This window comes from Miniopterus natalensis, chromosome 2 (genome assembly GCF_054644295.1).
Source record: "Miniopterus natalensis isolate mMinNat1 chromosome 2, mMinNat1.hap1, whole genome shotgun sequence".
NCBI lineage: Eukaryota > Metazoa > Chordata > Mammalia > Chiroptera > Miniopteridae > Miniopterus > Miniopterus natalensis.
This window is the reverse complement of record NC_142082.1, coordinates 89639989-89655089: the sequence shown is the minus strand read 5'-3', so window position 1 is coordinate 89655089 and position 15101 is coordinate 89639989. Positions and strand designations below refer to the sequence as shown.

At 43.6% G+C, this 15101-nt stretch overlaps 1 long non-coding RNA gene across 1 annotated transcript; it reads right to left on the bottom strand.

Annotated features, from left to right (window-relative positions):
• Positions 1-8398: 8398 nt before the first annotated feature.
• On the bottom strand, positions 8399-14864 carry LOC148093739 (uncharacterized). The gene is made up of 3 exons (XR_015713992.1): positions 14790-14864; positions 13439-13604; positions 8399-8463 (listed from the first exon to the last, which is right to left on the bottom strand). It is a non-coding gene; the product is annotated as an uncharacterized LOC148093739 (long non-coding RNA).
• Positions 14865-15101: the final 237 nt, after the last annotated feature.

Below are 15101 nucleotides of genomic sequence, written 5' to 3'. Positions count from 1 at the left end.
GAATGGACATATATGGCTGTGGGATGCTGTGTCTTAATATTGAAACTGATTCCTCTCAACAAATAGATTTATTATTTCTCTATGTATAAGGCTAATATGTCTCCTTCTATGAACGTGGAGGAATTTCAGAGGTGTTCATTTTTCAAATTCTTCAGAGTGCTTGAAAGAATCTGTCAGACAAAATTTAAAGGTAGAAAATAAGAGCAAAGTGGGCAAGGTGTACACAATAAAGAGAAGAGCCATATGTCCATTCTCGATTCCTTCTTTCCTCTCTTCCTCTTTCCTTCCTTCCCTCCTTTCCATCCTTTGCTTTCTTCCTTTCTTCCATCTGTATCCGCTGTGCAAGGCACTGCTTAAAATACTGCTGCTAGACCAATGGGGAAAAATGATAACTTTTTTATTCCGATAGAATATACATTCTAGTGGAGGAGCATATTATAAAAACACATTAAAAATGAAAAATGATGCCAGTGGTAAGTACTGTGTGAAGAGTGAAAACAAGGTACTATGATTAAATATGACTAGGTAACTGCATTATTTTGGTGATTAAGAAAGGTTCCTCTGAAAAGGTGACATTTAAGTGAAGAATGCACTTACAGAGATAACCCAGCTGTGCACAAATTAGGTAGAACAGTGTTTCAAGCAGAGGAAATAATCAGTGCAAAATCCTCAACAAATTTTGGAGTTTGGAATGATAAAGATAATAAAGGAAAGTGCCCATAGTTTGCAGATAGTGAGTAGATGGGAAAAGATGAAATTAATAGGGTGGCATGGACTAGATCTCATGAGGCTCTGTAGGCCAGAGTAAAATGTCTACTTTTTATTCTTTGTGTATAACAAACCTATTGGACAGTTTTAAGAAGGGGGAGAAAGTGATCTGATTTCTTCTGGGAGTTCATGGAAAACTGGGGTGGGGGGCAGTAGAAATATAAGAAAAAAAATCTGTAGAAGTTTTGCACACTTACCTGTCATATAGTGAAACTGTATGTAAATTTTTCCATAATTTTTTAGAGGTTATGATACTAAGGAAAAAGAAAACATTGTAGAAAAACCACAATTCTGGTCTATATAAAAAAAATTACAAAAACAATCAGCACACCAACGTATATTCTGCTGTTCATTCTCATATGCGTCTAAGTTGTTCCCTGCAACAAATACATGAATATTTGGTAAGGTGGTGTATAAAACTTATACTTTTACTGTTATTGCTCTTAAACTCTCCAATGCACTGTATTTCATAGATACATTATGAATTCCCATTTGTTTGTTTGCCTGAGAGTGTTAAAGTTTATAGTGATATAACTTTAAGAATGTCAGCTTTATTTCTATCTCTCTCTTTGCAGTACACAGTATATAGCCTAAGGAAATTGAGCCAAGCTGTAAAAATGTGTAAGCTATTACATTTTTGTAATTCTCAGTGAGACTTCTCAGCTTTACAAGAATGCCTACCAAGAAATGTCTCTATTTAAGACACATTAACATCTGGAGTACGAAAGAAATAAAAAATCTGGAAACTAGAGTCAGAAAAAATATTGGATATTATTTTGGATACTGATAAAATTTTGGATATTGTTGAAGCTATATAATAATTTTAAGAGCTAAAAGATATTTCAATCTTTTACATCTATCCTTGAGAATCAGTGAACATTTAATCATTGCCAACTCTAATAATAAGCTAACATTTACTGAATATTCAGTATGTACCACATATGATTTTATAATCATCTTATTTAATTTTACCAACAATGTATTTTTAACCACCACTCTAATACGTATGTGCTTAATGCTTTAGAATATTGAGTTAGTATACAAAGTTGTTAGTCTTAATGAACTCATAATCTATGAAACAGGTACATAATTACATCTCAGTTTGCAAATATTTTAACAGCTCTATGTAGCAAGGAGCTAGGTTTGAGTTTACTATGTTCTGTTTCTAGTTCATAAATGTTTAAAAACTTTTGACAAGAAAAAAACAGAAAAAATATGACATAAGTTAACATGCAAGAGAGTTTTGGAATTTGAACACAGGAGGACAGAAACATTTGTGCATGGATATTGTAGGAAAGAATGGAGCAGTAGAGTGGTACAGCTTAGTGTAGGTTCACCAGCCAGCCACATGAGTTAGATGCAAGCTTTATTTAGAAATATTTTGTAGGCAGAAGGGAAAACCTCTGCATTACCAAGATACTTAATGAGACACAGGAACCAAGAAGGGAGGCTTTAGAGATCAAATGATAAAGACAGCTGAATACACAAAGGCATTTGGTAGCCCCATCATAAAGGTTGCTACTAATAATTGGAGAAGACATCTCTTGAATAACTTAGTATAAGGCAGTGGAACTATCTCTGTTACACATTTTACTCATTCTTTATTTGAAAACTGGGAAAGGAAAAAAGGGAAAACAGTGATCAACCCATTGGCCTTAAGGGAAAGCAGTGTTTGTGATTAGAAATAATCAGAAATGTTCCCTTTTCTCCCTGTAAGAAAGGGAAAAAAGGGAAAGGGAAAGGGAAAGGCATACTTTTCTCCATCATAGTAATTCCCTATACCCTCCCAAGTCTTTGTAATCACAGGAAATTTTTAGTTAATCTTTCATAGATTTGTGGGTTTATATAAATATCTGCAGAACCACTTTGGCAAAATAGATGCTTATAGGAGTGAAAATTAATCCAGACAGAAGATGAAGGTGGAAAAGGAAATTTAGTAAGATTGGAGAACTGATGCCTAGGCTGTCTAAACATAAGGTATCCAGGTGATTAAAGAGATGACATTGTTGGCAGTAAGGACAACTTGAGAAAAGCAGTGGAATTATCAGGGAAGTTATTTTCTAGGAATGTAACATAGTTCATAGCCCCCCCCCCCCAAAAAAAAATTAAATTAAATTAAAAAATAAAGGAAAAAAGAATCAGTAGCAAATTAAAGGATAGAGAATAGAGAGCATTCACATTAAAACCAGGAAAATAACTGGCAGGTCCAGATGCCTGGTGCCAGCCATGAAAGCCAAACTTGTGAGACAAGTTTTGGTTGAGAAGAAAAGGGGTTTATTCAGATGTTGACAACCTGAGAAGATAGCAAGCTTATGTCTTCAAAACCATCTTAGCATCTCAGGCATCTAGGCTACCTTATATGGGAGAACCACAGGAAGAAGGAAACTAAGGAATTTCTGGTGATGTACAGTTTCTCAGCTCTGCTCTCATGTGGATTCAATGTTATCTCCTGCGTGCATCATCATGTGGTTTCATTGTTCCCTCTGCTGTTTTACTGTTGATGTCTGGAAACAGGATATGCAGGCAGATTTTCTGCTGGTTCTGATATGAATTGCTGATGCTTGCCCACTTCTTGTGGTCAGGGTTGTTCCTTGGTCAGGAACTGCAACTGCTGGTGCCTGCAATATACTTATAAGGAAACTGTCAGTATGTGAGTTCATTTTATCAGTTAGTGCATTGTATTCTAATTCCATTTCATGGTTAGTCAGAGTAGTATAATGTTTTTATCCCCTGCTACATCATGGTGGCAATTGGTACATGCTATGACAGAGGTTTTGGATTTTATTATAGTATAGGATCACTATACATTAACTTCTTTGTGATTATTCTGGCAGAAGTTTTGAGAGTTTAGTGTAGGAACTATTTACTTTGGGTACAAGAACTGCTAGGAAATTTAAAGATGGGGTTCATATGTATATGATTATTTAAAACTGTCTGCAAATTTCCTGTATAAGTGCATATGTCTATTTTTGTAGGCAAAGTATTCTTTACTCTCATTGGAGAGTTTCTAATGAGGGTGAAGACCCACTGGATTAAGGAAAATTCAAGGGAGTCAAAAAGCTCATTTAGGTGGTGATCACCATAACTGAGGAAATAAATGATCTGGTCCTAAAAATGGACAAATAAAATATGGAATGCAGTTTTGGGGAAAGAGACTTGGGAAGAAAGGATGGAAAGAATACCAGTTTTGATCTACTAAATTAGAGATTATGAGATCTGCAATTAGAATATGCAGTAAGCACTTGGCTATATCCCTCTGGAGTCTTTTAGAGAGAGAGGTTTAGGAAAATATACTTGGAATTCATGAGAATTCTTATTGCAATTGAATTCACGAAGTTGGGCATGCAAAAAATAAGCAATGTGAATTATTTGATGTTATATCCTGAGGTGCTTTGTTAACCAAATGTAGTGTTTTCTGCTTGCCCCTTGACAATCATATTACAGAGCTGGGCTCTTTTCTTTTTTTTCTTCTCTACCCTGAAAAGTTTTATTTTTTTAAAGAATATGTTTTTTATTGATTTTTCTTTTTAGAGAGAGGAGAAGGGAGAGTGAGAGAGTGAGACACATTGATTGGCCTCTTCCTGCATGTCTCCTACTAGGGATCGAGCCTGCAACCAAGGTATGTACCTTGACCGGTAATCAAACCAATAACCTCTTGGTTCATGGTACCACACTCAACCAACTGAGCCACACAGGCTAGGGTGAAGAATTTTACTTTTCTTTTAATTCTGAACTTAAGACTTATTTCCTTTATTGGTGTTCATTTCTCTCAAAGTAAATGAAGCCTGAAGAATGTTGTTTTCTCTAGAGTGCCTTGGGATTTATTTCTTAAATTCTTACTTTGACAATGGCTTTAAAATTACTAGGCTTTACAGTTTGTGTGAAATTGAGCATGTACATCTCTAAATACCTGTTATTTTAGAGATGTGAGATATAATGAAATTTCCTCAGAGAGCTAACCTGTAGAGAAATTTTGCCACAGTTTTAAATATCTATGAATAAGTTTTGTGAGCACAAATAATACAGATTTTTTAAAATTAAGTTTGTTTATTATTACACACTGAGAACATAAAACTCTTACCAAGGATAAATTTTTTAAAAGCATAAGCAAGAAAGCATTTACATGTTTTCTTTTTTTTTTTAAACTATATCTTTATTGATTTCAGAGAGAGGAAAGGAGAGGAGAAAGAGAGATAGAAACATCAATGATGAGAGAGTCATTGATAGGCTGCCTCCTGTATGTCCCTGACAGGGGATCGAGCCCACAACCTGGGCATGTGCCCTGACCGGGAATCGAACCCCAATCGCCTGGATCTTAGGTCTACGCTCAACCACTGAGCCACGCCTGGCTGGGCTACATGTTTTCTTATATATTGAAATGAGAAGTTCCAAGAGAAAACAAATGCAGGTAACTTAGAAATTTGAGAGTAATGACTTGGGAAAATAATTCAAAAGTTTAAAAAACATATATAAAACCTGATTTTTACCACACTCTTTTATCTCTTGGAAGTAAAATTGGGTGATATATAAAATGTGTGGTTGAACCAATAACTTGAAGCATCAATCTTTAGATACTGTTTTGGCCTTTGGGACCATTTCCTACCCAGTTTACATAGGACAAAGACACTAGATTATCAATGACAAGAATGATTGGGAATCTTCCTAATAGTGATGAAACCTGAGCTAGAAAAGAGTTTGAAATGTCTCTTTTCACTCCCAAACCATTAAAGATGTAATTGTTCTCTTCTTAATTTTTTTATTTATATAGATGAGGAAGGCTTAATATGATTTACCATGAAGGGGAGTCCCCAATATAATCCAAAAAAAGATAAGTGGCAGAACTCATAAGAACATTTAGAATTTTTAAAGTGTTGGGGTTTGGCAGAAGATATATAGCAACATCCCATAGGGAATGTTCTGGTGTTACCCGTGATAGACGACCACCAGAGTTTGTGTTTGAATTTTTGGAGCCTTTATTAGCTGGCCAGCAGCTACAGTTGCAGTATCTCACCCACGTAAGAGCCGAACTGCAGCTCCGACCCTCAGTTCTTCCCACATTTTATACTCAGTAACTACAAAGGCAACTATGGTAAAATTTGATAATTTGTTAGGTTGTCAGCTTTTGTAACATGAAACAAGAGGGGGACCCTTAGTAACATAAAAGGGATGATTTAAACACAATTTCTTACAATGAGTAATGGGGTTATGCTTGACCGGAGCGTGACTGGTTTGTTTTGTTTTTCTAAAGGACTTCAGGGGGAGTGGTAATTATTGGGCTAGCTTGTCAGGCCTTGTCCTGTACAATAGGGATCTTTTTCTACCTTTACTGTTAGTTCCTTAGGTGTTCTTCTGGCCATGGTGGCCAGAACAATGATGGCCAGAACATTCCTCACTGGTCTTTTGGGGGGATCAAATCTTTGATTCCTCTTCTTCTGAGCCTACAATGCACTGGTACTGAGTATGGAGAACCATGAGTTTTACTGCCTGAATCCTTTCCTGCACAAAATTGAGTAGGCATTTAGCGAAGCATGGTCCAAAAATCAAGAATAATATAAGGAGTACTAACAGACCAGCGACTGCCGAAAGGAGGGTAGTTAACCACGGGGACCAGTTGAACAAGTTCTCAAACTAGTTTTCTCCGTCCCTACGCCTTTCTTCCCGATCTAGGAGTCGCTTTCTTAGCCGGCTTAAACTTTACTTTATAACACCAGAGTGATTGGTGTAAAAACAGCAGGTCTCACCCAGCACTAGACAGAGCACTCCCTGTTTGAGGAATAGGAGGTGCAGTCCCCTTCTATTCTGTAACACAACTTCTGCTAGCGAGCCTACAGACTCCTCAAGCAGAGTTACTGACCTTTCTAGGGTGACGAGGTCTTGGTCAATATGACATCTTAGCTCACGGTAGTTTTGTTGTCCAGTTATTAGTGCAGCTGTACCCACCACTGTCAATCTAGCTAGGCCGAGCCCCATGAGCACCGGCACAAGGATAGGGGTTCTCTTAACCCTCCTTGGCTCTAACCTAAGGTGCTCTCACCCTCCCTCTCCAGAGTAATAATACACCTGAAGTAAAATATGGGTTAGGATGCATATGCCAGGATGGTATATAGACTGTAAGGCAGGAGGGAAAGTGCAGGGGGTCAAACCATTACTACATGCCCACCAAGTACCTTCTGGGGCAACTAGGTAAACAAGGGTTCCATCACCATCAGTATAGTTAACAGGGAAGGTAATGGCTTGGGCACAGGACTGGGCATAGGGCGAAGAATGAAGGGGGAAATTCTCTGGATATATACAAGTCCCTGCTCCTTGGAGGCCCTCTAAGGTAAGTTGAGGCTTATATCTTCAGGTACACAACCCTGGGGGTAGAGTGCTTATTACAGAGTAGTTACGAATTTGTGAGCTCTCCTGTCCTATGGAGATATTAGCCCCAATGCCAATATAGTAGGGAGGTTCAGGATTTAGGCATAACCAACAATCCTGGGTTATATTTAGGGAAGTCTTATTCAAAAACATAAACATAGCCTCCAGAGTCCTCATGAGTCCATGGTGTGGAAGCTCCAGAGGTGGAGGTGGGATGTCCTCAGAAGTTCTCGGTGATGCATCCCTTTCAGGGTCAGGGGCCACTGTGCGATTCCTTAGTCCTGGTGTAGAGATGTTCCCTGGAGGTGGTGAGGTCTTGAGTCTGGTTCCTCTGGTGGGAAGACTGGTCGTAGGGGACCGATGGGGTTAGGGGCCCTCGGCACCGTTAGCCACTGGATGGTGAATAGGACCCCTGGGTCTCGTCCAGACATATAGAGGCATAGCCCCTAAGTCTTACATCTTTCCCAGTAGCTTGCTTGCCAGTTCAGGGGGGTCAGAGTGATTGGATTACAGTCCCCCTGAGTACAGTTGACCTTTGGGCCTCCTCCCCGTATTACCCTGACTAGACGGAGGGTAGGGCCTATGGTTTTCCATGGGGCTAGAGTCTCACAGCCCCAGGCAGCACAATAAAAATCTTCCTCTCTGCCACATCTGGGGGGGCCCTCCCTGGGACATATATAATGCTGAGTGTGCCATAGCTGTGCCTCAAGCCCCTGAGTCCTACACCAATAAGTTTAAGCCCCAGTCCACCAGGCATGACCGCCGGAGGTGTATCCTGTCAGCCGGCTCTTGTCTGGGAGTTTCCCCAATTTTCTCCGAACAGCTTACAAAGGTCTGAGGTCAGTGTCGGAGCCCCGGCAGTAGTAACCTTAGCAACTGAGGCCCCATCAAGGGTACGGGTTACCTCCCATTCATAGACTGGGGCATAATGGGGACTTTGGGGGCTCCCAGTAACTTGGGTGTATATAAGGGCTACTAGACATTTTAGAAGGAGGGGCTTCTGAACTGGGGTCTCGAATTAATCTGACCTTTAGGGGATCCTGAGTAAGTTTTACAGTCCATCTTCCCTCAGGCTCGTTAGCCTTTTTAATATGAGTCTGGTGGATCCAGTGCTTCTTTCCGTCTACCTTGATGGCAGTCGGTGTGCTCAGGATAACCTGGAAGGGACCCTCCCATCTGGGCTCTAACGATCTGGGTTCATGCCTCTTTACCCAGACCAGGTCTCCAGGGGAGCAGGCGGGTACAGGGCCTGTGTCTGAAGGGTGGCCCTCTTGATGTATGTCTCGAACGATGCACCTCGTGGTGGCAGAGCTAGTGTGGAGTGCCTGTAGGGACCTAAGGAGATGTTGATTAGAAAACGTTGCCATTTCCTCTTCCCTCAACTGGGGAAGGAGTGGCGGTGGCGGGCCGAACATAATCTCAAAAGGAGTTAGCCCCTTAACATATGGGGTACACTGAGCCCTGAAGAGGGTGAAGGGGAGGAGACTTACCTAGTTTTTGCCAGTCTCTAACTTTCATTTAGCCAGTGTTTCCTTTAAGTCGGATTTATCCTTTCTACCTGCCCTGAGCTTTGTGGTCTGTAAACACAATGTAATGTCCACTTAATCCCAAGAGCCTTTGCTAACAATTGGGTAATCTTGGTGATGAACGCCGGGCGATTGTCAGACCCCACGTACAACGGTAGGCCAAACCGGGGGAGAATTTCAGAGAGGAGTTCCTAGTTACTATTTGTGCCATTTCAGTTTTGGTCAGATATGCTTCTGGCCAACCCGAGAAGGTGTCTGCAAATACCAGGAGCTAAAGGTAGCTCCCTACCCCTCCGGGGATCTCAGTGAAATCTACTTCCCAGTGTTCTCCTGGTTCGGTACCCCGAAACTGGATCCCAGGAGGGGCCAACACTAGGGGCTCTGGATTTACTTGTGCACAAGTCTGGCAGCGCCTGGCGATGCCCTTGGCCATCTTGTGTAGTCCCAGAATGTAGTATTCTCTCCCTAAGAGCTCTACCATCTTCGTTCCTCCTGGGTGGGTGCTCTGATGGGTTTGCTGGAGTATAGCTCTCCCAACAACAGCTGGAACTAGCAGTCTCCCATGTGGCAGTTGTAGCCACCCTCCTTCTATCCTCCTCACGTCAAGCTGGGTGGCTACTTTCCGCTCTCCCGGGGAATACTTGGGGCCTGACTCCAAAGTTCGTGTCGGCACGGTCACCAAAATTTCTAGAGGCCCCACTGGTCTTTTTGCCACTTCCTGGGCCTTCTGGTCCGCCAACCAGTTACCCCTTGTGGTGGGGGAGTCATCTTTCTGGTGTCCTCTGCAGTGCATTACAGCTACTTCCGTGGGGCCCCAAATGGCTGACAAGAGGCTTAGGATTTCTGGGCCATTCTTTATATTCTTCCCTGCCGAGGTTAAAAGTCCTCTCTCCTTATAGAGAGCTCCATGGATGTGAACAGTGGCAAAAGCATACCTGCTGTCTGTGTAAATGTTAACCCTCTTGTTTCTTCCCCACCTCAGGGCCTGGGTGAGGGCTATAAGTTCAGCCTTCTGTGCTGACATCCCCCAGACAAGTTCCTGAACCCAGAGTACCTCCTTCTGGGTGACCAATGCTGCCCCTGCATACTGGACACCTTGTTCAATGAAACTGCTACCATCCATGAACAGAGTTTCATCTGGGCTGGCAAGGGTCTGGTCAGTCAGATATGCCTGCAGCAAAGTCAGGGCTGTCAAGGTTTCCTCACAATCATGCAATGGCTCCGTTCCCCCAGTCCTGTCCTCAGGAAGGAGAGTGGCAGGGTTTAGGGCCACCGTCCTCAGGAAAGTCACTCTAGGGGGGTCTAGCAGTTGTACTTGGTACTGGGTAATGCGTGTGTTGAACATCCAGTGCTCTGGGGGGCTGTGTAGCAGGCTCTCGATATTATGGGGAGCTATTACTTGCAAGTTTTGTCTGAAAGTCAACTTGGAAGCCTCCTTGACTAAGACCGCTGTGGTGGCGATGGCCTTCAGGCAGCCAGGCCACCCTGCCACTACTGGGTCTAGCCGTTTGGACAAATAGGCTACTGGCCTCCTCCAGGGTCCCAAAGTTTGAGTTAGGACCCCTTTCGCTACTCCTTTGGTTTCTGCCACATGTAGTTGGAATGGTTTATCTAGATTGGGCAGAGCCAGGGCGGGGGTGCTGGTCAGAGCACACTTGAGCATCTAGAAGGCCTCTACCTCAACCTCTGTCCAAATTAAGTTGGACCCTGGGCCTCCTGTAGCTGCATAAAGGGGTTTGGCAATCTCAGCAAACCCCCAAATCCAGAGCCTGCAGTACCCTACTGCACCAAGGAACTCTCTTACTTGCCTCTTTGTCCTGGGAGTAGGTATGGACAGGATGGCCTGGATCCTTCCAGCTGAGAGAGTCTGTTTTCCTTCCTTTATTCAATACCCTAAGTACGTGACCTCAGTAGAGCAAAGCTGGGCCTTTTTCACAGAGACCCAATATCCTAACTGGTCTAGGGCCATGAGCAGATCTCATGTCACTTGTTTACACCCCTGTAGGTCCTTTGTGGTGAGTAAGAGGTCATCAACATACTGAAGGAGGGTAACTGCAGGGTGTTGGAGCCAGAATTCCCTAAGATCCTGATTTAAGGCCTTGTCAAACAGAGTAGGGGCGTTCTTAAACCCCATGTCAACTGTCCTGATTCCCCTTTCTCCGGGTCAGTCCATTCAAAGGTGAAAATTGATTGGCTCTGGGCCGCCAGGGGAAGGGAGAAGAACGCGTCTTTTAAGTCTAAGATGTGTAGTATCAGAGCTCAGGTCCAAGTCAACTCAGTAGAGTATAAGGGTTAGGGACTGTTGGGTGTATTGTCTCTACTCTTTTGTTTACTTCTCTTAAGTCCTGGACTGGACTGAAGTCCTCTGTGCCTGGTTTATGAACAGGGAGAAGGGGGGTATTCCAAGCCCATTGGCAAGGGACTAGAATTCCTGCCTCCTGGAGTCTCTGGATGCGCTTGGCGATCCCGACCTTCGCTTTTTGACTCATTGGGTATTGTCTGATGCGGACAGGGACTGCCACACTAGTTAGTTGGAGAATGATGGGAGGTCTGTGGGCTGCCAGCCCAGGAGGGCTCCTTTCTGCCCATACTCCCGGGATCTCCTGCCTCAACAGCTGTAGAAGCAGGTCGGGGGCAGAGGAAGCTGGGGGTGTCTGATGCAAACGGTATTCTTCCTTGAGCAGACATGTTAGGAGGAGGACTGGGGTGGCATGGGTCGTCTGTCACTCATGGTTCCCCTTTCGCAAAGGTGATGGTGGCCTGCAGTTTGCTGAGGAGGTCGCTACTGAGGAGGGGATACAGGCATTCTGGCATGACAAGGAAGGAGTGGGTAACAGTCTTAGTCCCCAGGTTAGAAATACAGGCTTGGGTCCAGGGGTAGGATTTTATGTGTCCTGTGGCACCCTGAATCGGGACTTTCCCTTTCAACACTGGCCAGACAGGTTGCTGTAAGACTGAAAAAGTGGCACCTGTATCGATCAGGAAGTCTACAGTTTTGCCCCCTATCTCTAACATTACCTAGGGCTCCTGGGGGCCATCAGAGCCCTGACATCCTCAGTCCATCTCTTCTACCAGTACAGGGACGGGTCTGCCTATCTTCCTCTTGGGGCATTCACCCTTCCAGTGTCCTTCTTCCTTGTAATATGCACATTGGTTTTTGCCCAGCCTCAGTTTCACTTCTCTCCTATTTTTGTTCCCCTCCTTCCTGCCTGACCTCTCTTGGGCAACTCTGTTCTCTTGCATTGCCAACAGGACCTTCACCATTCGAGCATTCAGGTTGGCAGCTTGATCTTCGTGATTGTTAAAAACCTTCTGGGCTATTTCGACCAGTTCTGACAGCGGCTTTCCCTCAAAGCCTTCTAACTTCTGTAATTTCTTTCTAATGTCTGGGGCCGACTGGGACACAAAAGCTATGTTAACCACTCGGCGCTTATTTGCAGCCTCTAGGTCTATGGGGGTGTAGACCCGATATGCCTCATATAATCTTTCAAGAAATGCTGCCGGGCTTTCATTCGGTCCTTGGACTGTCTCGGTGACTTTCAAGGGATTTGTGGGCTTCCTGGTTGCAGCCTGGAGGCCCCTCAAGAGAGTCTGGTGAAAACTGTCGAGAGCCTCCCTTCCCTGATCCAAATTTGGATCCCAAGAGGGCCGGCCACTGGGAAACACAGCCTCTAGCCTGGAAGGGTCAGTGGTTGGCTGGCCATCTGACCCCAGGACTAATTTCTGGCCCTCTGTCCTTATCTTCTCTCTCTCTTCCGAAGTAAAAAGGGTTTGCAAGAGCTGTTGGAAATCATGCCAAGTCGGCTGGTGTGTGTGAAAGACTGACTCAAGGAGGGAGATCAGGCCCTGGGGTTCCTGAGAAAAAGAGGGATTCTGATGTTTCCAGTTATAGAGGTCGCCGGTGGAAAAAGGGACATAAACCATAAAGGGCCTCCCAGCAGGGTCACCTGCCCCTACAGGCCCTGCCTGTTGTAGAGGGAGAATCGGGGCTGCCTGATCTAAATTATCTCCCTCCATCACCAGGACTCCTGGCCCATAGGAAGAACCCTGCCTAATGTGGGGAAGACTCAAGGGGTCTCTAGGTGTCGGGGCTGAGGGTCCCATGGACTCTGGGGAGGGAGGGCACTGGGGACCAGTGGCCAGCGGGGGAGGAACATAGGGAGGTGGCTGGACAAGGGGAAAGTTGTCTCCTCCCTCGTCCTGCAGAATAGGAAGTTTCTTTTCTTTCTCTCTGCCGTTTGGTTCCGCTAATAGGACCGTCTGTCTCTCCCATTTTCTTTTCGGAATTTTGGCACTTTTTTAGCCAACGGGGTCTGTCAGTGAGAATATCAACCATAACTGAATGTACGGAATTTGGTCGGGATGGCCAGGATTCCCATAGACCTTATTGTGTACCTTATAGGCGATAACCAGATCAAAGGTTCCACTCGGCGGCCACCCCACCCCAAATATTGGCCATTCACAGTCACAGAATTTCTGAAGATCAAAGGCATTTACTTCAAACCCATAGCCAGCTGCCCGCTGTTGGAAATCTTTAAAATTATTGAGAAAACATTGTAACAGTGCACACGGAGATGACTGTCCCTGACCCATTTTGACAAACACAATCACAATGAAAAATGAAAAACAGACAGACCAGACAGGTGCCCCCTAAGGCGGCATGCACCAGAGACCGCAGCTGCCATCGCGGCTGAGCGTCTGGACCTGGAGGTTCTGCTGCGTCCAGCCCTCTGACTGTCCTACAGAGGAATGTTCTGAACAGAAGACAGATAGCACGTGCTTACCTTCCTGTGGGGGTCCAGATGGCTCTCAAGGTCGGATTGCAAATTTAGGAGGAGATACTCCACCTCCCAGGAACCCCAGACAGAGACTGGAGTATCCTCACCTGGGATGTCTGCAGGCCCATGGCCAGAGTGATCTTGCTGGGGCCTCCAAATGTTCTGGTGTGACCTGCGACAGACGACCACCAGAGTTTGTGTTTGAATTTTTGGAGCCTTTATTAGCTGGCCAGCAGCTACAGTTGCAGCATCTCACCCATGTAAGAGCCGAACTGCAGCCCCGACCCTCAGTTATTCCCACATTTTATACTCAGTAACTACAAAGGCAACTATGGTAAAGGGGCTTCTAATAATTTGATAATTTGTTAGGTTGTCAGCTTTTGTAACATGAAACAAGGGGGGGACCCTTAGTAACATAAAAGGGATGATTTAAACACAATGTCTTACGATGAGTAATGGGGTTATGCTTGACCGGAGTGTGACTGGTTTGTTTTGTTTTTCTAAAGGACTTCATGGGGAGCGGTAATTATTGGGCTAGCTTGTCAGGCCTTTTCCTGTACAAAAGGGATCTTTTTCTACCTTTACTGTTAGTTCCTTAGGTGTTCTTCTGGCCATGATGGCCAGAACAATGATGGCCAGAACAGGGAATATGCAAAGGATAGGGATTATTTTTTTCTTTTATTTTATATTTGGGATTTTGGTTTCTTCTCCCCTTAGCGAAGATAATTAAAGGTATATTGGACATGGATTGATTCACCAGCCCCCAAAGGTTCCACAATAAGACATTTAAGTCATCCCTTAGAGGCTTTGAAGTGGATTGCTGGCTAAATGTAGGAAAAAGGAATGTATAATATCCAAATTCAGGAACCGTTGGAGAGTCTGTCTAATTTAATGCTGCAGAGTATTCAAGCTGTACAACTATGAGCCAGGAGTTACACAACACCAAACTTTACACTGGCTTAAAAACATAAAGCCAGTCAAAGAAAAACAAATATCGCATGATCTCACTTATATGTGAAATCAAATGAACAAAATAAACTGATGAATAAAATAGAACTAGAGGCATGGAAACATGGACCAGACTGATGAATTTCACAGGGAAGGGGCATGGGAAGGGATTAACCAAAGAACTTGTATGCATACATGCATTCCTCACTGACACAGACAATAGGGTGGTGAAGGCCTGGAGCAGGGTGGAGGGGGCAATGGGAGAATAAAGGTGGGACATCTGCAATACTATCAACAATAAAGATTTTAAAAAATGAAAGTAAAGAATAAAAAGGTACAATGAAAACAAGCCAGTGGAAAAACAAACAAAAAACAGCATGAAACATTATACTTTTCACCTGCAACCTACCTACACTTTTTTTCTTTCCCAGTTGCAGACATCATGAAGTGAAGAACTTGTGTAAGCCTCTTCCAGTGATCCCCTGAGGATACAAAGTAATGGCAAGGATGGGAGCTCATAAGTATTTTTTAAATTGAGGTGTAGTTGACAGATAACATTATATTAATTTCAGGTGTACAACATAATGAGTCAATATTTTTCTATATTGCAAAATGACCACAGTAATCTAGTTAACATCCATCACCATGCATAATTACAAATGTTTTTCTTGTGATGAGAACTTTTATGATCTACTGTATTTGAAATTTTGAAATATGCAAT